Source organism: Chiloscyllium punctatum, chromosome 15 (assembly GCF_047496795.1).
Source record: "Chiloscyllium punctatum isolate Juve2018m chromosome 15, sChiPun1.3, whole genome shotgun sequence".
NCBI lineage: Eukaryota > Metazoa > Chordata > Chondrichthyes > Orectolobiformes > Hemiscylliidae > Chiloscyllium > Chiloscyllium punctatum.
The window spans coordinates 97,916,530-97,940,697 of NC_092753.1; the positions used below are offsets into that span (position 1 = coordinate 97,916,530).

Sequence of the window (24,168 nt, forward strand, 5' to 3'; positions counted from 1 at the left end):
AATCATCCCAACAAGAGGATGAAAATCTGCAACTTGATTCTCGGAATTTTAAAGGTGAAAACTGTACTTTCATGTCATGCAAGTTTATTCAAATGGCAGCTCAATCGAATTGAGTTCTCCGTGATAATGCAGTCTGTGTCTTCCCATTTCTGACTGCTCATAGCAGGGACGCAGTAGGCTGTTGTGTTCGCTGCAGTTTGTACTGAGGATCTGCTGCTTGAACCTGTTTATGAAGTGTTTGTTTCTGCTAGGATGTAGAGTGGCAGCAATCGAAATTACATGGAGGTACAGAGGATGGCCAAGGGAGGTGGGAGTGTATGGGGCATGGATCAAGGAGCCTACCCAAGAGTGGAAGTCTGTCTGAGGTAGGGCTAGGGCAAGGATCAGGGTCAGGGTGACAGTTAGGGTGAGGGTCAGGATTAAATTTGGAATTAGGATTGGGGTGAGGGTTACAGTCAGGGTTAGGGCTAGGGTCAGGGTCAGGTTTAGGGTTAGAGTTAGGGTCAGGATTAGGGTTAGGATGAGAGTGAGGGTTAGGGCTAGGGTTAGGATTAGGATAAGGGTTAGGATAAGGATCAGGGTGAGATTTAGGGTCAGGGTTAGGTTTAGGGTTAACATTAAGTTTAGGAAGCGTTCGGGTTAGGATTAGGGTTAGGATTAGAGTTAGGGTTTGGGTTAGGGTTAAGGTTAGAGTCGGGTTTAGGATTAGGGTTTGAGTTGGTTTAGGGTTTGGGTTAGATTTAGGGTTAGGAAGGGAGGCAGGCTGAGCAGGGAAGTTTGGAAGGGCCCACTAGTTTAGCTGAAGGTATCCATACAGAGAACCTGGGTAATGCTTCTGGCTTGATGAAAGTGATGATCCTCCTTACACACTCTATCAGGACCTTCGGCATGGTATATAATGACAGGGCTTTCAATGTCTTGCTGTCTCCACCACACGGTATGAAAACTCCTCATGTCAGCTCATGTCATGATCTGGGATCACATAATGGCACGAGACTGACTGATCCCACCCATAACCTGCTTTAACACTCTATTACACAGTCAGCATTGAACATGGGCTGTATGATGGAGCACTCTACCAAATGAGTGGAGAGAGTGGGAGTGTGTGAGAGTGAATGGGAATGAGAGCAAGAGAGTGGGATAGTGAATGAATGAGTGACAGTCTAAGGAAGAGAAAGGGAGAGCGAGAGAGAGGGCATGGATATCTAAATGCTCACGGAGCGAGACAAAGCATTCATTGTGCCTTTATTCACTGTCAAACCGTCTGGACTCTGAGTAGAGTATACCTCTCCCTCTGACCATCCTTCTTTCCCTTTGTGTGCATCCCTCTCTCTCAATCCTTTTCTTTCTCACTTTCCTGTGCTTCTCTAGCTCTCTCAAACCAATTCTCCATCCTGTACTTTATTCATTCCCCTCCCCCTCCCTCAAACCCATCTCTCTCTCTCACTCTCTGACTGTGGCACCTTCCCACAACTTGCCTATTTCTCACGCCCTCTCTCTCTCTCTTTATTGGCTCAGTCACTGTATGTTAAAGTAATTAGCTGTGTGTGAAGTGCTTTAACACAGAGGGCAGTGAAGACACTGTACAAATATGTCATTTTTCAAGCCTGAGCATCGTGCCTCTGATGTAAGTGCCTTTTTCTCTCTGCTGCCTTTCCTCCTTCCTACTCCCCTCGATCTTCTCTCACTTTTCTCCCTCGCCCTCTTCCTCTCTCCAATCTTTCCCCAATCACTTCTCTTACTCCCTTGATCACTGCTTTTCTCTCTCCACTTTCTGTTTTTACCTGTCTGTCTTTCCTCTCTTTGACTCTGTCTGTCTCCCTCCCTCTCTGTCTCTCCCCCACGCACACACAAACACATACATAGATGCATACTTGTATCAAAAGCCGTTTTGCACCAACCTCCAGCCTGTCTCCCTCACTGTCACTAATTAATGCTTTTAATCCCCTTCAGACAATTGAAAAGCTTTTGAATTTGGAAACAGGAGAGTTTAAACCAGGGAAATGGATGTTCATTTGTTCACAAAATGCACTCTGTGAGACACAAAAGCAGAGTCAATCCCTGTCATGAGAGAATCAAAGTTGCAGCATTTTTCTTTGTTTGTGTACATTGCAGTCTGTGTAATAATAGGTACACACTCACATTAAAATTCAGCAGGCAGTGTGTTGGCTACACACAAGCCTTACCCTTTCTCCTAATGGGGTAACAAAAGGAACTTTAAACACTGAGCCAAACAATTAGGCAGCTTCACTGTGACTACAGATGGCCTGGCCTGTTGCAGGAATCATTACTGAAGCAACATTTCCCATTCAGAGAGGGCAGTCCAACACTTTCACTCTATTCTCTCATGGTCATCACCGTCACTCAATAACAAGCCTGTGCTGAGCTCTCTCTCCCAGGATCTCTCACACATTACACACAGATCGGGTCTATTCCTGAGCATTGCCTCTACTCTGCTCTCCCTTCTCTCAACCCAAGTTAGGGACTCCTTTGCTCCATCTCACTCTACCTGTAACTACCTCCTCCATTCCTACAACCCACTGGGACATCCGCACCCCTCTACATTGAGGCTTCTTCCCACTCAGCACTACCGCATGGACCTCCAGCTTACACCAAACATACAAAACAAGGAACAACAAGAGGCCACTCAGCCCTTCGAGCCTGCTCTACCCATTCAGTAAGATCATGGCTAACCTGATTAGAACCCCAACTCTACATTCCTGCATCTCCTCCCCACCCTCGACAATCTTTCATCCTTTTGATACTCAAGAATCTACCTACCTCTGTCTTAGAAATATTTAAAGATTTTGCCTTTTGAGGAAGGGAATTCCAAAGACTCCCAATCCTCTGACAGATCACTGTGTTGGTCATTGGTTTAGGGTGAGAAATCACCCATTAAAAACAGAGAACAGACACAAAACTCTCTCAAAGGGTCATGCGTCTTTGCTACTCCCTTTCTGAATGGGAGGTGAAAGCAGAGTACTTGGATATTTTTAAGGAGGAGGTGGAAGGGGTGAAAGGTTATTGAGCTCAGGCAGAAATGAGCTCAATCAGATCAGACATGGTCTTACTGAATGGGGGAGGGGGCTCCAGGTCTGAGAGTGTGGAGAGAGGCAGGTTCACTCGAGGGGTTCGGGTCTGGAATGTACTGTCTGAAAGTGTGGGGGAGAGGAAGGTTCACTCGAGGAGTTAGGGCCTGGAATGTACTGTCTGAGAATGAGGGGTGAGGGGGAGGTTCACTCGAGACTTTCAAGAGAGAATTAGATCATTATCTGAAAAGGAAGACAGGGAGAAAGCAGGAAGCAACACTTCTCCTTCAGAGAGCCAGCACAGAAACAACGGGCCCAATGGCCTACTAGCGTGCTGTAACTGTTGTGCAATGTGCTTCAAGAGCAGAGAAATGTGAGTCAAACTGCCTCCCCTCAGGGGAATCGGTTGTGACGACACTGTGGACTGAGCACCCCCATAAACCCAGGAAAGCAGGTGAGGCGTTTGTGCTGAAATCAGCCAGTTGCCGGTTAGAATAATTCCTGCTCAGCTGCTAGGATCAGAAATCACAGAAAAAAACAACAGACACAGGCTGAAACACCTGGTGTAGAAAGGGGACATTTTACTGACCGGTAATTAAATGCTTTCTGCAGCCAGTAACAAATGGGGAAGAGGGTTAATGTGGTTTTTGAGATAAACTCCAGTGCCACTCTGATGTTGTCTGAATATTCTCTGGATGTTAGTGCTTGGAAGACATACACACAGTGACTGGGTGAGGATTTAGACAGATGTCTGCAAGTTTATGAATAAAACTCACTGATCTGACTTATGCACAGTCTAGGTTCTGTGCTTAATGAGTATAAACAGGAAGCTACCACTCTGACTACTACAGTGGAAGGTGAGGAGGCTATCTTTACGTTGCAATGCTACATGTCGTTTTATCATCCAACACTCTCAAAGGCACATTGTGTAGTCTGATCTGGGATCTATACATTAATAAGGCCTTGCACTGTCAGATGATTTAGAGATGGTCGATACTAACCAGTAATGGCTGAGACCTGGGTAAAGACTACATACTTGGGTAAAAATGGCAAAGATATTTTATTAAATATATAAATAACAGTTTAACAATGTTCTTGATTGACAAACAAAGCAGACCAGGAAAACCCAAGCTGACATCTTGGCTCAGTTACCAAGGGGCACCATTCCAAATGTGGCATTTGACCTCAGCACCCTGGGATACAAGGGTCTCAAGAACTGACAGAGTTCCCACCATTGATCATGGTTTAACGGTTTCAATCAGAAAGTACACATCAGTCACAGCTCATACATTCAAGCCACACAAACACCAGGCAAAGACCATCTTCAGTGAGAGAATCGAATATTGTCCCTTGACCTTCAATGGTGTCAGCATCATTGACTCCCGTGCTATTATATGTTCCAGGGATTACCAGAAACTCAACTGGAATCACCACATACACACAGAGGCTACAACAGCAAGTCAGACGTTGGGAATACTGCAGCAAGTAGCTAACCTCCTGACACCACCAGAGCCCGTCTACCATCTACAAGGCACAAGTCAGGAATGTGATGGAATACACCCCACTTGCATGGATGGGGGCAGCTCCAACAATACTCAAGAAGTTCAGAACAAAGCAGCCCATTTGATTGGCACCACATCCATAAACATCCACTGCCTCCACCACCAACGCTCAGCCGCAGCAGTGTGTATCATCTAGAAGATGCACTGCAGAAATTCACCAGATTCCCTCAGACAGCACCTTCCAAACCCACAGCCACTTCCATTTAAAAGGACAAGGACAGCAGATACATGGGAATATCTCCCCCCCTGCAAGTTCCCCTCCAAGCCCCTCACCATCCTGACTTGGAAATATATCGGCATTCCTTCAGTGTCACTGGGTCAAAATCCTGGAATTCCTTCCTGTGATACCCTTACAATACCCATGGGGAATCACTAATTAATCTCCCTGTGGAACACATTGAGTATGAGTTCCCTTGATAACAAACTACAATGGCCTGCCTAGCTGGAACTGAGCCCCTTTGTAAGGCAGATCCAGTGTATGCAGAGGTTGCAACTGGGGACAGTTAAAGGAAAATAAACAGAAAAACACATAATGGTGATTTTGGTGGTGGGAGAGTTGCTCAGTTGATAGTGCTTCTGGGTGTATGTGAAGTAAAAAAAGAAAGCAGATCCAAGCAATGGTCTGCAGAACTGTCAGTCCCATGCTGGGGCCTAGCCTGTATACACCACAAGTAGTGGTTCTGTTTTGGTATTCAACAGCAAAGCTCCTTTCTCCCTCAAGGCATTGTGGGTCGACCCACAGCAGGTGGACTGCAGCGGTTTAAGAAGGCAGCTCACCCCCACCCCCCCGCCCCCCCACCTTCTCAAGGGGGCATCTAGAGACAATAATTTAAGATATAAATGTAAATAGCTAGAGACTCCCACAGTCAATGAATGAGTTAAAGGTAACATGTTGATTAAAACAGACATCATGGGTTAGGCGCGAGTATGAGTGTAACCGGGATCAGTGGAGGTAGCGAGGGGCAGTGAGAATGTGAGTACTCAGACAGCTTAATGAATCTCTGCATCTCTCTCACAATGTCTAACTTGTCTTATCCCTGAATGAACACTGCCTTCACATGGAGTGAATCTCTCAGAGCACACACATAGGAACAAGAACAGGCCATTCAGCCCCTCAAGCCTATTCTGCCATTCATGGCTGCTCTGTGGCCTAACTCCACATATCTGTCTTTTGGCCCATATCCCTCAATAGCTTTCCTTAACAAAAAACTATCTAACTCAGACTTAAAATTAACAACTGGTCCAGCATCCCCTGCCGTTTGTGGAAGTGAGTCCAAACCTCTCCCACCCTTTGTGTGTGGAAGTTTAATCTCTCCTGAACGCTCCGGCCCTAATTCTCAGACTATGTCCCCTTGTTCCAGAATCCCCAACCAGTGGAATAGTTTATCTTTACCTTTCCTGCTACTATCTTAATGAATTCAATCAGATCATCCCTTAACCTTCTCAATTCTCAAGAAAACAACCGAAATGTTACTCATATCTCTGCAAATCTATCTCCAAATACCATCGTTGTAGACCTGCACTGTATTCCCCCAAGGGCCAATCTATCCTTCCCTAGGTGTACTGCCCAGATCTGCTCCCAGTGTTCCCAGTGGGGTCTAACTAGGGTTGTGTATAATTGCAGCATAACGTCAGCACCTTTAGATATAAAGGCCAGCATTTTATTAGCCATCTTGATTAGCTTCTGTACCTGTTTGTGACATTTTAAAGATCTCTGCAGCTGAACCTGCATGTCTCTGTGAACATCTATTGTATTTAATTTCATACCATCTAGAAGATCCCCTGAATGATCCCGTTTCAGTCCAAAACATCACACTTGCATCGTCACCTGGCTGGAACATGGCTCTCTGAATCTCATAATGCCTTTTTCCTGCTGAATGCAGCCCCCCAAGAAAGCCACAATCCTCATTTAAGTACTATCTAAGTATTATCAGAAAGGGTTTAACGTTGGAGACTATATCAGACTCCAGCCACTCTGATGATGTTGCACTATTTTTTGGAACAGCTGAACATTCTAGTGAGATCAGATGCTTCATCCTTGGCTCCTGCTAGTCTTAGTCATTATAACTAAGTAGCCAATGTAACCTGTACCCAAAGCTATCATGCAATGTGTTACACCTCACTGTTAAAGCAAGTGCCTCTTCGTGTCAGGACTCATTAGTGGTTCACTCTCTCCCGTTGTTCATGAAACAGGCCTCAGGATGTAGGTTTGCTCGCTGAGCTGGAAGGTTCATTTCCAGATGTTTTGTCACACTACTAGGTAACATTTTCAGTGGGCCTACTGCTGAAAATTCCTGCTTTCTAGTTTTATGTTTGGGTTTCTTTGGGTTGGTGATGTCATTTCCTGTGGTGAAGTCACTTCCTGTTCCTTTTCTCAGGGGGTGGTAGATGGAGTCTAACCCGATGTACTAGACCCCCATCTTCTCAAAAGTCGCTAAAACAGGCCTCAGGCCCAGTATAGAAAGAAGGACCGGTGACAGCACTTTATCCAAACATTGGCAGGCTGTACCTGCATCTGCCTCTTCCTCTGATAGTTCACTCCACAGGCAAACCACCCTCTGTGTGAAACAGTTGCCCCTCAGGCCCTTTTTATATCTTTCTCCTCTTACCTTAGAAATGTGCCCCCTAGTTTTGGACTCCCCTACCCTGGGGAAAATACCTTGGCTATTCACCTTATCTTTACCCCTCATGATTTTATAAACCTCTATAAACTCACCCCTCAATGTCCTGCGCTCCAGTGAGAAAGTCCCAGCCTCTCCTTATAACGCAAACCCTGAGAAAGTGAGGACTGCAGATGCTGGAGATCAGAGTCGAGAGTTTGGTGCTTGAACGTATACAACAAAGATCTGAAGCCACCTCACAGGAGAGAAAGTCCAGCAGGAATGGTCACAATAGGTGACACAACACTCCACGAAAGAGTAGGTTTAGAGGACATCTCAGAGAAGATATGCAGAGATTTAGGGAGGATATACCCAGAGCTTAGGGAGACAACAGTGACTACCAGTAATAGAGACCAGTGTGGAAGGGAGGAAATATCTCAGGGGCATTATCTGGCAAGACGTGACAACAGAGATTGGAGAGGAAGGATAAGTGTTTGAAACATGAGGCATCATTGTACTGGGAGTCAATCCGGGTCAGTGAGCATGGAGGGGGGTGAGTGGGTGGGACATGAATAGGCTTTCCTCAGAATCAAGAGCCCGGACAGTGTCAGCCATTATTAAATTGGAAAGGGGGCAGACTGGGACTGGAGGGTTTGAGTTATATTCCTGATGAAAAGCTCATGCTCGAAGCATCAACTCTCCCAGCTCCTCGGATGCTGCCTGACCTGCTGTGCTTTTCCAGCACCACACTCTTGACTCTGCAGTCCTCACTTTCTCCCGGTTTGCGTTATAAGGAGAGTCTGGATAGGCTGGCACTTTCTCACTGGAGCGCAGGACATTGAGGGGGTGAGTTTATAGAGGTTTGTAAAATCATGAGGGGTAAAGATAAGGTGAATAACCAAGGCATTTTCTCCATGGTAGGGGAGTCCAAAACTAGGGGGCACATTTTTAAAGTAAGAGGAGAAAGATTTAAAAGGGACCTGAGGGGCAATTGTTTGCATGTGGAATGAACAGCCAGAGGAAGAGGTAGATGCAGGAACAGTTACAATATTTGAAAGACATTTGGACGGGTGCATGGATCGGAAAGGTTTAGAGGGATATGGGTCAAACGCAGGCAAACGGGATTAGTTAGTTTGGGAAATTTGGACTGCATGGAGGAGTTGGACCGAAGGGTCCATTTCTATGATTTTACCCCACCCCAAGAAATCAGATACTGAGCTCTTGGTAGGGGTAGGGTCCGATAGGCGTCCTAACCTCATAAGCTCCTCATCCTTGGCTTGTTGTGGCTCAGGTTCACCTGGCAGCTGAAGGTGGACTGTAATAAGCCACAAGAACCTCCACTTGTAATCCAGCTCCATCGTGTTTTCCCTGTGGAGTGAAGCCAGTACGAGGTTAGATTTCAGAGCCTCAGCATTTTTCTTTCGAGGGAATGCATTTGTCGTCAACTCTCTCAATCTCCTCTTTCAACACCTCCCAGTTCTCTAGTACTGCTGACCCTTGAAGTAGCTGAGTCCACTCCTCCTTGATGTTATTTCCAACGAAGCAGGAGAGTTTGGGTTCCACACACTTTACCCTCAAGCTGTTATTAAAACAGATCAGTTGGTCAAAATGCCACAGCTAGTTATGGGATCATGCTGTATTTAACAAAACGGTTTGAATTTACATGACATGCTTCATTGATTGTAAAACATTTTGGGATATCCTGAGTTGGAAAAAAGATGCTATGGTAATGAAAGTTCGTGGATTCATGTCACAGCAAAAACTGAAGGAATTTGGTCTTGTGTTTAGAAACAGGCTCTTCAGAGGTTAATTCCTTGAGACTGGTTTCTGGAGCTGAGTACAGATCTTGGCAATGGGACTAACACTGATCTCTGACTCATCTCCGCATCCAATTGTACATGTTCATATTTAACTGGAAGAAAGTAACAAAGAGGATTGATGATGGCAGAGCGGTAGATGTGATCTATATGGACTTCAGTAAGGTGTTCGACAAGGTTTCCCATGGGAGACTGATTAGCAAGGTTAGATCTCATGGAATACAGGGAGAACTAGCCGTTTGGATACAGAACTGGCTCAAAGGTAGAAGACTGAGGGTGGTGGTGGAGGGTTGTTTTTCAGACTAGAGGTCTGTGACCAATGGAGTGCCACAAGGATCGATGCTGGGTCCTCTACTTTTCATCATTTATATAAATGATTTGGATGTGAACATAGGAGGTATTGTTCGTAAGTTTGCAGATGACACCAAAATTGGAGGTGTAGTGGACAGCGAAGGTTACCTCAGATTACAACAGGATCTTGATCAGATGGGCCAATGGGCTGAGGAGTGGCAGATGGAGTTTAATCCAGATAAATGCGAGGTGCTGCATTTTGAGAAAGCAAATCAGAGCAGGATCTATGCACTTAATGGTAAGGTCCTAGGGAGTGTTGCTGAACAAAGAGACCTTGGAGTGCAGGTCCATAGCTCCTTGAAAGTGGAGTCGCAGGTAGATAGGATAGTGAAGAAGGCGTTTGGTATGCTTTCCTTTATTGGTCAGAGTATTGAGAGGTCATGTTGCGGCTGTACAGGACATTGGTTAGGTCACTGTTGGAATATTGCATGTAATTCTGGTCTCCTTCCTATCGGATAGATGTTGTGAAACTTGAAAGGGTTCAGAAAAGATTTACAAGGATATTGCCAGGGTTGGAGGATTTCAGCTACAGGGAGAGGCTGAACAGGCTGAGGCTGTTTTCCCTGGAGTGTCAGAGGCTGAGGGATGACCTTATAGAGGTTTATAAAATCATGAGGGGCACAGATAGGGTAAATAGACAAGGGCTTTTGCCTAGGGTGGGGAAGTCTAGAACTAGAGGGCATAGGTTTAGGGTGAGGGGGAAAGATATAAAAGGGACCTGAGGAGCAATTTCTTGACACAGAGGGTGGTGTGTGAATGGAATGAGCTGCCAGAGGAAGTGTGGAGGCTGGTACAATTAAAAGGCATCTGGATGGGTAAATGAATAGGAAGGTTTAGCTGGCAAATGGGACGAGCTTAATTTTGGATATCTGGTCAGCATGGAGGAGTTGGACCAAAGGGTCTGTTTCCATACATCTCTATGACTCTGTGAACCTAAATGGCGCCTGGAGGTTGGGCGTGAGCCGGGTGGTACAGGAGAGGTGCAGCGACAAGAGGAGCCAACACTGAAGATTCTGGCTGAGGGAGCGGGCGCTGTGGGAGGGTCAGCGCTGAGGGAGAGTCAGTGCTGAGGGAGCGGGTGCTGTGGGAGAGTCAGCGTTGAGGGAGCGGGTGTTGTGAGAGGGTCAGCGCTGAGGTAGTGGGCGCTGTGGGAGAGTCAGTGCTGAGGGAGCGGGCGTTGTGGGAGGGTCAGCGCTGAGGGAGAGTCAGTGCTGAGGGAGCGGGTGCTGTGGGACGGTCAGCGCTGAGGGAGCGGGTGCTGTGGGAGGTCAGTGGTCAGGGAGCGGGCGCCGTAGGAGGGCCAGTGTGGGAGGGTCAGTGCTGAGGGAGTGTGTGCTGTGGGAGGGTCAGCGCTGAGGGAGAGTCAGTGCTGAGGGAGCGGGCGCTGTGGGAGAGTCAGCGCTGAGGGAGCAGGTGCTGTGGGAGAGTCAGTGCTGAGGGAGTGGGTGCTGTGGGAGGGTCAGCGCTCAGGAAGCGGGCGCGGGGGAGGGTCAGGGCTGAGGGAGCGGACACTGTGGGAGAGTCAGCGCTGAGGGAGTGGTTGCTGTGTGAGGGTCAGCGCTGAGGGAGTGGGTGCTGTGGGAGGATCAGTGCTCAGGGAGGGGGTGCTGTGGGAGGGTCAGCGCTGATGGAGTGGGCAGTATAGGAGGGTCAGCGCTGAGGGAGGGTCAGCACTCAGGGAGGGGATGCTGTGGGAGGGTCAGTGCTCAGGGAGTGGGTGCGGTGGGAGGGTCAGCGCTCAGGGAGGGGGTGCTGTGGGAGGGTCAGTACTCAGGGAGGGGGTGCTGTGGGAGGGTCAGCACTCAGGGAGTGGGCGCTGTGGGAGGGTCAGTACTCAGGGAGTGGGCGCTGTGGGAGGGTCAGTACTCAGGGAGTGGGCGCTGTGGGAGGGTCAGCGCTCAGGGAGTGGGCGCTGTGGGAGGGTCAGTACTCAGGGAGTGGGCGCTGTGGGAGGGTCAGTACTCAGGGAGGGGGTGCTGTGGGAGGGTCAGCGCTCAGGGAGTGGGCGCTGTGGGAGGGTCCACTGTGGGACGGTCAGCGCTGATGGAGCGGGCGCTGTGGGAGGGTCAGCACAGAGCGAGCGGGTGCTGTGGGAGGGTCAGCGCTCAGGGAGTGGGTGCTGTGGGGGGGGGTCAGCACAGAGGGAGGGTGTGCTGTGGGAGGGTCAGTGCTCAGGGAGGGGGTGGTGTGAGAGGGTCAGTGCTCAGGGAGGAGGTGCTGGGGGAGGGTCAGTGCTCAGGGAGGGGGTGCTGTGGGAGGGTCAGCGCTGAGGGAGCGGGTGCTGTGGGAGGGTCAACGCTGAGGGAGGGTCAGTGCTGTGGGAGGGGGTGCTGTGGGATGGTCAGTGCTCAGGGAGGGGGTGCTGTGGGAGGGTCAGCGCTGAGATAGTGGGCGCTGTGGGAGGGTCAGCGCTGAGCGAGCGGGTGCTGTGGGAGGGTCAGTGCTCAGGGAGGGGGCGCTGTGGGAGGGTTAGCACTGAGGGAGGTGGTGCTGTGGGAGGGCCAGCGCTCAGGGAGTAGCTGTTGTGGGAGGGTCAGCGCTGAGAGAGTGGGCGCTGTGGGAACGATGCGTGTCACAGAGAGAATGAGGGGGGCCAGTATAGAGCACTCACAGGGAGTGCACTGTCTTGACTTGACGATGGCAACTGCACGGATATTGAGGATCCACACCTTCAATTTAGACCAGGAGCCTGTTCTACATCTCACAGTCAGTGTGTCAGTCAGAGATATACTCCTGATAGTATCACTGCATCATAGCATGTGACCTGAGGGTGTAAAGGTCTCAAGCTTCACTTTGACCTGGGCTACCTGAGGCTTATGGAAATGTACTCTTTGTATCTTAATGTTAGCCCAGATACCTGGTGCCTGTGAAGTCACGTGTGTATATATCAGTGAGTCTTAATAAGAATGATGTAGACATGTCGATGTTGGACTGGGGTGTACAAATAAACTCCGACAGCTAGTACTTCCAAATAAACCTGTTGGACTATAACCTGGGTGTTGTTGTGATTTTTAACTTTTTTAATAAGATATTTTAGTACAACACTCCGAGTGTCCTAGTTTCTTAGGTTACGAGAGACACCATAAACATTCCTGCCTTTGATATGAACTCACAGCTGGAGAAATAACCCACATCAGAAACGGACAAGAACACAGGAGGCAAGGCACTCATGTGAAGACTTGGGACAGGAAAGGGAGATTGGCTCTAAGTAGCTCAATCGGCTCAATCATTGCCTTGTTCTGCGTACAATCTCCCGTCATGATAAGGGGATTTAGCACAGCAGCTCCAAGTCAAACAGCACTTAATCAAGCTTGATCCCTTCCTATCTCAGAGCTCACCTTCTTTTCCACTGTTTATTAGCTGGCAGCACACCAGGATTAATAGCAGAAGGAAACAAAGGTAGCGTTCGAGTTGAGTATGGGGTGGTTAGGTGGTTAGACTGACCACGTCAGTCTGCTGCCGATACTCACCAGGGGACAGTACACAGCACCATAAAGGAGAATATACCCCCTCGAAGTGGATTTTTGAGAGGACCAATTGTAGGTGTGGGAGGGATGATAACTAGTATCCATGTCATTATTCCAAACCTCTCTTTACCTCTCCTTCCACCTCCCTTTCTCCAGAATACTCTGAGATCACTTACTGGTGTACATATGGAACTACAGCCATCATTTCCTTTCTGTTGGATGGCTGCTTCAGGGAGTGTATTACATTGAGGCTGCCTTCCCCCATTTATAGATCAAGTAAAAAATCACACAACACCATGTTTTTGTCCAACAGGTTTATTTGGAAGTACGAGCTTTCAGTAACTGTCTGATGAAGGAGCAGCGCTCCGAAAGCTAGTGCTTCCAAATATAACCTGGTGTTCTGTGATTTTTAATTTTGTCCACCCCAGTCCAACATTGGCTCCTCCACATCATTTACAGATCAGACACTGACTTGTTCCATGTGACTACAGTCACACACACACAAACTAACGTTTTCATATTCCTGCTCCTGCATCAAGTATTTGCACCTGGCATTAGTTCAGGCCAGTCTGATTCAAGGGTCAGGGGTTAGGGCTCAGAACCTAGAGTTCAAGGGTGGGAATTTGGAGTTCATGGGTCAGATATGAAAATTAGGATTTAGAGTTTAGGACTGTCAAATGGTTTCACAGGACATTCAAGTCAGACATGTTCTACATCAGATCTTCCACAAGGTGTTTTCCGTTCTTCGGGAAGGAAGTCACCTTTACTGTGGACAGTGAAGAAAGTTTTCTCAGATTACAGAGATCTTGATCAACTGGGCCAATGGGCTAGGGATTGGCAGATGGAGTTTAATTTGGATAAAAGCGAGGCATTGCATCTTGACAAAACAAATAAGGGCTGGACTTATACAGTTAATGGTAGGGCCCTGGATCATGTGGTAGAACAGAGTGATTTAGGGGTTCAGGTACACATTTCTTTGAAAGTTGTGTCAGAGGTAGACAGGATGGTTAAGAAGGTGTTTTGCACACTTGCCGTCACTGCTCAGGCCATTGAGTGTAGGGTTGGAACGTCATGTTGAGATTGCAAAGAAGGTCACTTTTGGAATACTGCGTCCAGTTCTGGTCGCCCTGCTATAGGAAGGTTATTACAAAATTGGACAGGGTTCAAAAAAAATGTACCATGGTATTGCTGTGACTGGGGAGTTTGAGTTATAAGGATAGGCAGGACAGGCTGGGAGTTTTATTCCCCTGGGCTTAGGAAGTTGAGGGGTGACCTTATAAAGGTTTATAAAATCTTAAGGATCATAGATAGGGTGAATAACAAATGTCTTTTCCCTGGATGAGAGAGTTCAAAACTATGGGGCGTATGTTTAAGGTAAGAGGAAAAAGATTTAAAAAGGACCTCAGGGCAACTTTTTCACACAGAGGGTGGTTCATGTGTGGAATGAACTGCCAGAGGAGGTGGGAGGTACAGGTGCAATGACAATATTTAAGGGACATGAGGATAGGTAAATGGACAGGAAAAGTTCACAGGGATATAGGCCAAATGCAGGCAAGTGAGACGAGCTCAGTTTGGGAAACCTGCAGTCGTTGGGTGGAAGGGTCTGTTTCACTGCTGTAGGAGGTCAGAAAACGGCCTACACCAGGTTATAGTCCAACAGGTACATTTGAAATCACAAGCTTTCGGAGCGCTGCTCCTTCATCAGGTGACTTCAGCTGGTGAAGAGGAAGTGTTCTGAAAGCTTGTGTTTTCAAATAAGCCTGGAGAAAGTGAGGACTGCAGATGCTGGAGATCAGAGCTGAAAAATGTGTTGCTGGAAAAGCGCAGGTCAGGCAGCATCAAAGGAACAGGAGAATCGACGTTTCGGGCATAAGCCCTTATTCAGGAAATAAACCTGTTGGACGGCACCTGTTGTCAAGTGATCTTGTCCACCCCAGTCCACCAGCAGTCCCCCCACATCACTGCTGGGTGTCTCTGTGACTTGATGAATCTAAGACACTTTGTCCAGAGGTTAAGAGGTACAAGTGAACCCAGGACCAGCTGTCAAAGTGGAGTGAATTACACTGATCCGTTACGGGCTTACACCAACACGATCAGAATCATAAAGCTGTTCGATTCATTCACAGACACAACTGAGTCATTTTAAGATTGAGCATTTGGAGCAAAGACGGGATACATAAAGGGGCTGCATGTCCTCTTCTATTTCAATTCCCTGATCTAATCTGTCACTGCACAGAACTTGTTATTGTCTGAAGCTCTCTTTCTGGTTTTTGCATTCACTGTTCCTCACTTGCCCTCCATCGATTCCTTCTCTGCACCATCCACTTGTTTCTGTCCTCCTTCACTCTCAATTTGGTAGGAGCCAAGTCAGCATTCCAAGCAGCACTGAGGGAGAGCTGCACTGTCAGAGGGTCAGTGCTGAGGGAGAGCCGCACTGTCAGAGGGTCAGTACTGAGGGAGTGCCGCACTGTCAAAGGTCAAGTACTGAGGGAGTATCGCACTGTCAGAGGGTCAGTGCTGAGGGAGTGCTGCACTGTCGGGGGTCAGTGCTGAGGGAGTGCTGCACTGTCAAAGGTCAAGTACTGAGGGAGTATCGCACTGTCAGAGGGTCAGTGCTGAGGGAGTGCGGCACTGTCAGAGGGTCAGCAATGAGGGAGTGCTGCACTGTCAAAGGTCAAGTACTGAGGGAGTGCCGCACTGTCAGAGGGTCAGTACTGAGGCAGTGCGGCACTGTCAGAGGGTCAGTACTGAGGGAGTGCTGCACTGTCAGAGGATCAGTACTGAGGGAGTGCTGCACTGTCAGAGGGTCAGTACTGAGGGAGTGCCACACTGTCAGAGGGTCAGTACTGAGGGAGTGCCACACTGTCAGAGGGTCAGTACTGAGGGAGTGCTGCACTGTCGGAGGGTCAGTACTGAGGGAGTGCAGCACTGTCTGAGGGTCACTCTTCTCTTTTGTTTTACCAGTGCACCTCCACATCTCCCACATTCCTTCCCTCAGCTCCCCTTGCATGGCACTATCATCCCCTGTTAATTGTGGGGGAACTGCAACTATGCCTGAAATGTGCTCTGTGTCAGCTGAAATATTCCCTGTTTATTTTTAAAGCTGGATTTTTCAGCATTTTTTTTACTGCAACTTTTGTTCAAACATTGTTCAAAACCACATACATCTGCTTTCATCTGTATTCCCGTCCAGGAACTCAATACAGATGTGGAGAGCTTTCCATGCACAAACTGCAACTTCCCCTCTGCTGATTATTTCACCGGATTTTCACACATTCTTTAGTTTCATGTTTTATATCAAAAATCCATCACTCCCAGGACGTGGACAGCATGTGGTTACATACAGAGGAAATCCCCCTCTACACTGTCCCCATCAAACACTCCCAGGGACAGGGACAGCACAGGGTTAGATACAGAGTAAAGCTCCCTCTACACTGTCCCCATCAAACACTCCCAGGACAGGGGCAGCACGGGGTTAGATACAGAGTAAAGCCTCCTCTACACTGTCCCCATCAAACACTCCCAGGACAGGGACAGCACGGGGTTAGATACAGAGTAAAGCTCCCTCTACACTGTCCCCATCAAACACTCCCAGGACAGGGACAGCACGGGGTTATACAAAGTTTAAAGCTGTACCTGCACTGTCCTTTTAATACCTCACCCTGAACAAGGTCTCTGTATTTTGGTTTCCAGTTTCTGCTTTGTGTTCAGTGGCCTTTTCCCAAAGTTTGTTACAGTCAGTCCTTACACATTGGAACTGGGTTGCGTCTGCCTGGTTAAACAGTCTCACCGATAAGCCAGTGTTCCCATCATATCTGGCAATGAGACTGTGTTCATAGAATCCCAACGGTGTGGAAGTAGGCCAGTTAGGCCATTGAGTCCACACAGACCCGCCGAAGAGCAGCCCACCCAGACTCATCCCTGTAACTCTGCTGCAACCCTGTATTTCCCATAGGCAAGCCACCTAACCTGCACATCTTTAGAGTGTGGGAGGAAACCAGAGCACCCGAAGGAACCCCATACAGAAATGGATAAACATGCAAACTGCACACAGACAGTTGCCCAAGGGTGGAATCGAACCTGGGTCTCTGGCACTACGAGGCAGCATTGCTAACCACTGAGCCACATGTGACAGTAGTCTCAGTACGCTGAATGAGTGTGCTGACTGAGGTCCTCAGTGAATGATGACTTTATCACAGTGCCATACTCTTGGCTAATTTGCATGAAGTGGACACAAAGTCCATTTGTAAGCAACTGTGAAGTGAGCAGAAGGTGCTGTCCAGCGATCAGCCTGACCTGGAATAGAATCCCATCCCATTGGGTCACTGCCTGTAACTTAAATACCAACTGACCTCCATCACCGGAAAATTCTGTTGTTCTGTGATGTTAGCAAATTGCACCCAAGTTATTTTATAATATAGGCATCACACATAAACATACACACACACATGAACACATACAGACATACACACACCCGTATGCATACACACACACACACACATACACTCACATGCTCACAAACACACACAAACACATGTCCACACACACTTTGAAACATATTCACATGCATACACTCACAAACAGACACACACATGCACACACATATATACAAGCACATACACACACAGACACACATATAAACACATGCTCATAAACACATACATGGACACACACATGCGCATACACATACATACACACATGTGAACACATTGACATGTATACACACAGATGCACATGCTCACATGCAGGCACACACACACACATACAGACATGTGCACACACACATTTACAGGCCCATGCATACACATAAACATACGCACTCACATACTAAAACACACACACACACACACACACACACACAATCATGCACACAGCCACTCACGCACCCACACACACAATCATACGCGTACACACACACACACACACACACACAGACACACACGCATACACACACACACTCGTGGTTTGCAGCCATTGCAGTATAGTTTGCCTCACTTTTCACACTCAATGACTGACCTCCTTGAAGGATACTAAGGTAGACTCCACTGAGTTTGTAGAAGGTGATGGGTGCTCATGGCTATGTTCCCGTGGTGAGAGACATTGCCCTCTGGGGAGGATTTGGGAACAAGATACACACATTTTTCATGTGACAGTAGTCTCAGTACGCTGAATGAGTGTGCTGACTGAGGTCCTCAGTGAATGATGACTTTATCACAGTGCCATACTCTTGGCTAATTTGCATGAAGTGGACACAAAGTCCATTTGTAAGCAACTGTGAAGTGAGCAGAAGGTGCTGTCCAGGACAGGGACAGCACGGGGTTATACAAAGTTTAAAGCTGTACCTGCACTGTCCTTTTAATACCTCACCCTGAACAAGGTCTCTGTATTTTGGTTTCCAGTTTCTGCTTTGTGTTCAGTGGCCTTTTCCCAAAGTTTGTTACAGTCAGTCCTTACACATTGGAACTGGGTTGCGTCTGCCTGGTTAAACAGTCTCACCGATAAGCCAGTGTTCCCATCATATCTGGCAATGAGACTGTGTTCATAGAATCCCAACGGTGTGGAAGTAGGCCAGTTAGGCCATTGAGTCCACACAGACCCGCCGAAGAGCAGCCCACCCAGACTCATCCCTGTAACTCTGCTGCAACCCTGTATTTCCCATAGGCAAGCCACCTAACCTGCACATCTTTAGAGTGTGGGAGGAAACCAGAGCACCCGAAGGAACCCCATACAGAAATGGATAAACATGCAAACTGCACACAGACAGTTGCCCAAGGGTGGAATCGAACCTGGGTCTCTGGCACTACGAGGCAGCATTGCTAACCACTGAGCCACATGTGACAGTAGTCTCAGTACGCTGAATGAGTGTGCTGACTGAGGTCCTCAGTGAATGATGACTTTATCACAGTGCCATACTCTTGGCTAATTTGCATGAAGTGGACACAAAGTCCATTTGTAAGCAACTGTGAAGTGAGCAGAAGGTGCTGTCCAGCGATCAGCCTGACCTGGAATAGAATCCCATCCCATTGGGTCACTGCCTGTAACTTAAATACCAACTGACCTCCATCACCGGAAAATTCTGTTGTTCTGTGATGTTAGCAAATTGCACCCAAGTTATTTTATAATATAGGCATCACACATAAACATACACACACACATGAACACATACAGACATACACACACCCGTATGCATACACACACACACACACATACACTCACATGCTCACAAACACACACAAACACATGTCCACACACACTTTGAAACATATTCACATGCATACACTCACAAACAGACACACACATGCACACACATATATACAAGCACATACACACACAGACACACATATAAACACATGCTCATAAACACATACATGGACACACACATGCGCATACACATACATACACACATGTGAACACATTGACATGTATACACACAGATGCACATGCTCACATGCAGGCACACACACACACATACAGACATGTGCACACACACATTTACAGGCCCATGCATACACATAAACATACGCACTCACATACTAAAACACACACACACACACAATCATGCACACAGCCACTCACGCACCCACACACACAATCATACGCGTACACACACACACACACACACACACAGACACACACACATACACACACACACTCGTGGTTTGCAGCCATTGCAGTATAGTTTGCCTCACTTTTCACACTCAATGACTGACCTCCTTGAAGGATACTAAGGTAGACTCCACTGAGTTTGTAGAAGGTGATGGGTGCTCATGGCTATGTTCCCGTGGTGAGAGACATTGCCCTCTGGGGAGGATTTGGGAACAAGATACACACATTTTTCTTTTTAATAGATTTGTTTAGCATCGAAACCCTGTTTGACAGAGGAGTTTCTGTTGTGCCAGTTTCCTGCTGTAAGGCAAAACCTGGACTCCAACTCCATGCGAGTCTAACATGTACCTTTGCCTCAGGAGGCATTCAGACTGTGATGGTGTCTGTACATCAGTAGGAATGTATCAGAGAGCCCCACAGGGAAGCTTATCCAGGGCAACGCGTACACTAAAATGACACGCAGTCAGTCGCTGAAGGTTCCCAGTCACTCTTGGGGGAGGAGAGGGAGTGGAATTGCTTGTGGAGTCAAGGGACTGAATGACCATTTCTGTAAACACCCTGGGATGTGGGTGGTCACACAAACACAGAGACCACGACACCAAGCCAGACACTGTGAGGGACAGTGTGATGCAGAAACAGCAGCACCTCCCAATGTACCTGTTGATATTATTTCAGTGCAATGTTGTGATGACACTCACTGGCCTTCTCAGCACAACTGTGGAATAAAATCTGCTGAAAACCCACAGAATCCCAATGTCAGAAAAACCTGGGACTGAATGAGTTCAGATTCGAGACTGTGGTGCTGGAAAAGCACAGCAGGTCAGGCAACATCCGAGGAGCAGGAGAAGCGACGTTTCGGGCATAAGCCTTTTATTAGGAACTGAATGAGTTCAGTTCATTGGGAATGAAGAATGTGCGATGCAATCTACCTTCTCAGTACATCCCATTACAGACTCAAGAAAAACACAAAATGGAGAGAGAGAGAGAAAGAGAGTGAGACAGATAGAAACAAAACAAAGTAAAGCAGAACGCAAGAATCAAAGTAAGCGATACACGAAGCGTGAGAATAATGCAGTGAAACAGTGAGTATCAGAATGAGAGAAAGAGAGATATAGCAAGAGAACATGACATTACCGAAAGAGAGATAGAGACAGAGGGAGAAACATAATGAGAGAGAACAGAGAGAGAGAAAAAAAGACACACACAGGGATTGAGACAGAGTGTGAGAGAGACAGAGACAATGAGAGAGAGAGAAAGAGAGAGAGAGAGAGAGACAGACAGACAGACAGACCAAGATAGAAGTACAGACAGGGAACAAAGGACAGAGATGGAAAGTGAAAAGCTTATATGGTTGGGCCTTGAGTAGTGTCATAGAATAGAGGGACTTAGGGATGCAGGTACAAAGTTCAGTGAATGTTGGTTCACAAATAGACAGACAGGGTGGTTAAAGAGGCATTTGGCACGCTTGCCTTCATTGATCATACCGCTGAGTATCAGAGTTGGGACATTATGTTGAGGTTGTACAGGGCATTGGAGAGGCCTCTTCTGGAATACTGTATCCAGCTCTGGTTGCCCAGTTATAGGAAGGCTATTATTAAACTGGAGAGGGTTCAGAAGAGATTTACCTGGATGTTGCTGGGTATGGAAGTTTTGAGTTATAAAAAAAGGCTGGATAGACTGCGACTGTTTTCACTGGAGTGTGGGAGGTTGAGACGCGACCTGATAGAAGTGTATAAAATACTGTGTGGTATAGGTAGAGTTAATGGCAGTTGGCTTTTCCCAAGGATGGGGGGGATTACAAGATTAAGGGGCATATTTTTGGGTGAGAGGAGAGAGATTTAAAAAAGACATGGGGCAATACTTTTACCCAGAGGGTGGTTCGTGTGTGGAATGAATTTCCTGAGAAAGTGGTGGGTATGGGGACAATTACAACATTTAAAAGACATTTGGATGGAGACAATAAAAAGAAAGTTTGGAGAGACATGGGACAGGAGCAGGCAGGTGGGACTAGTTTAGTTTGGGGTTATGTCCAGCTTGAACTGGTTGGACTAAAGGGTCTGATTCCATGCTGCATGACTCTATGATTCTATAAAAGAGACTAAGACAGGAGAGAGAGAGAGACAGAGCAACAAAATAAGAAACAGTGAGAGGGACAGAGTGAAATAGGAATAGTCACAGACAGAGAGTGAAGGAGATATACAATGACAGAGTGATAGACAGGAAGAAAAGAAAGGACAAGGGAAAAAAAGAGTATGGACAGAGGCTTGGAGAGACTTTTGGGGGTGGGGGGCATAGCGAGAGAGAGCGAGAGCGAGAGAGAGAGAGAGAGAGAGAGACAGTGAGAGACATGAAGAACCAGACTGACAAACAGGCCGGTATCTGATGAGACATTGAGGTCTCCCAGAACCATAGAAAATAGGAGCAGGAGGAGGCCATTCGGCCTTTCGGGCCTGCCCCACCATTCAATATGATCTTGGCTGATCATTCAACTCAGTCCCCTATTCCCACTTTCTCCCCATACCCTTTGATCCCTTTAGCCCAAAGACTATATCTGACTATAACCAAATTAGTGGGCAGCACAGTGGCTCAGTGGTTAGCACTGCTGCCTCACAGCGCCATAGACCCGGGTTCAATTCCCGCCTCAGGTGACTGTCTGTGTGGAGTTTGCACATTCTCCCCGTGTCTGCGTGGGTTTCCTCTGGGTGCTCCGGTTTCCTCCCACAGTCCAAAGATGTGCAGGTTAGGTGAATTGGCCATGCTAAATTTGCCCATAGTGTTAGGTCAAGAGGTAAATGTAGGAGAATGGGGTCTGGGTGAGTTGTGCTTCGGCAGGTCGGTGTGGACTTGTTGGGCCGAAGGGCCTGTTTCCACACTGTAACTAATCTAACTCCTTCTTGAAAACATTCAGTGTTTTGGCCTCAACCACTTTCTGTGGTAGAGAATCCCACAGGCTCCCCACTCTCAGGGGAAGACATTTCTCCTCATCTCAGTCCGAAATGGCCTTAAACTGTGATCCCGGTTCAGGCCATCATGAACATCATTCCAGTGTTTTCCCTGACTCATCCTGTTAGAATTTTATAGGTTTCTACAAGAACCCCCATTCATTCTTCCAAACTCCAATAAGTATAGGCCTTGGAAAAAGACCAGTTTATTCCGACAATTTGTTTCCTGCCTGACATGCAGTTCCTGATCAATGTCTGTCCCCTATCCATATTTTAAACAGTGGGGTTTACCCTGTAGGAATTGTTCCACAGCTTATACAGCTTGGAAAGGTGACCATCAACTAGTTCAAGAGCCACTTCCTTAAGTACCCAAGGGTGTAAATTATTAGGCCCTGAGGACTTATCATCCTTTAACTCAGTACCTCCCCCTCACAGGATCTGCATTCCTCAACATTTTTGGGATTTTATTTGTGTTCCCCTTTATAATGACAGAACCAAAATATATATTTAATTACAGCAATGCTGACCAGATATCCCAACCCAGTCTAGTCCCATCTTCCAGCGCTTGGCCCATATCCCTCCAAACCTTTCCCGTTCATATACCCATCCAGATACCTTTTAAATATTGTAATTGTACCAGCCTCCACCACTTCCTCTGGCAGCTCATTCCATACACGCACCACCCTCTGTGTGAAAACATTGCCCCATAGGTCCCTTTTAAATCTTTCCCCTTTCACCTTAAACCTATGCCCTCGAGTTCTGGACTCTCCCATCCCAGGGAAAAGACCTTGTCTATTTACCCTAACCACGTCCCTCATGATTTTGGAAACCTCTATAAGGTCACCCTTCAGCCTCCAACGCTCCAGGGAAAACAGTGCCAGCCTATTCAACCTCTCCAACCCTGGCAACATCCTGGTAAATCTTTTCTGAACTCTTTCAAGTTTCACAACATCGTTCAGATAGGAAGGAGACCAGAATTGGATGCAATATTCTGATAGTGGTCAAACCAATGTCCTGTACAGCCGCAACATGACCTCCCAACTCCTGTACTCAATACTCTGACCAATAAAGGAAAGCATACCAAACACCTTCTTCACTATTCTATCTACCTGTTCTCCTTAAAGACTCCACCAACAAATTTAAATATAAAGAGTAACATAGCAAAAGAGATACCCATCAAAGAGAGAAACAGAAAGGGTAAAATAGACAGCAGTGGATATACAAAGAGACTGTGAAAGAAAACTAATAGAATACCTCGCCCCTTTAATCTATTGGAACCACACATGAACCATCGGTGCCCCCTCCCGCCCCCATATATCTGCTGCCCTTGTCCTTCAAAATGATCAAAACCATGAGGTTGGAAGGTGCTGCCTAAGAGTCTTTGACAAATTTATGCAGTGCATCCTGTAGATAGTGCACACTGCTGCTACTGAGTGTTGGCGGCAGAGGGGCTGGATGCTTGTGGATGTGGTGCCAATCAAGCGGCTGCTTTGTGTGGTGTTGTCAAGCTTCTTGAGTGTTGATGGAGCTGCACCCATCCAGCAAAGTTGGGAGCATTCCACGTCACTCCTGACTTGTGCCATGTAGATGGAGCTTAAAAATGTGTTGCTGGAAAAGTGCAGCAGGTCAGGCAGCATCAAAGGAGCAGGAGAATCAACGCTTCGGGCATAGGGCTTACGCCCGAAATGTCGATTCTCCTGCTCCTTTGATGCTGCCTGACCTGCTGTGCTTTTCTAGCAACACATTTTTAAGCTCTGATCTCCAGCATCTGCAGTCCTCACTTTCTCCGTGTAG

At 47.3% G+C, this 24,168-nt stretch overlaps 1 protein-coding gene across 5 annotated transcripts in view; it reads right to left on the bottom strand.

Annotated features, from left to right (window-relative positions):
- Positions 1 to 24,168, bottom strand: part of robo1 (roundabout, axon guidance receptor, homolog 1 (Drosophila)) — a 682,199-nt gene that overhangs the window by 332,066 nt on the left and 325,965 nt on the right. The window contains exon 2 of one of the 5 annotated variants that reach the window (XM_072585792.1): positions 8,446 to 8,559. The exons of the other annotated variants lie outside the window; for them this stretch is intronic. The gene's annotated coding sequence lies outside the window, so the exon portion shown is untranslated. The remainder of the gene's footprint in view (positions 1 to 8,445; positions 8,560 to 24,168) is intronic. 5 annotated transcript variants of the gene reach the window in all.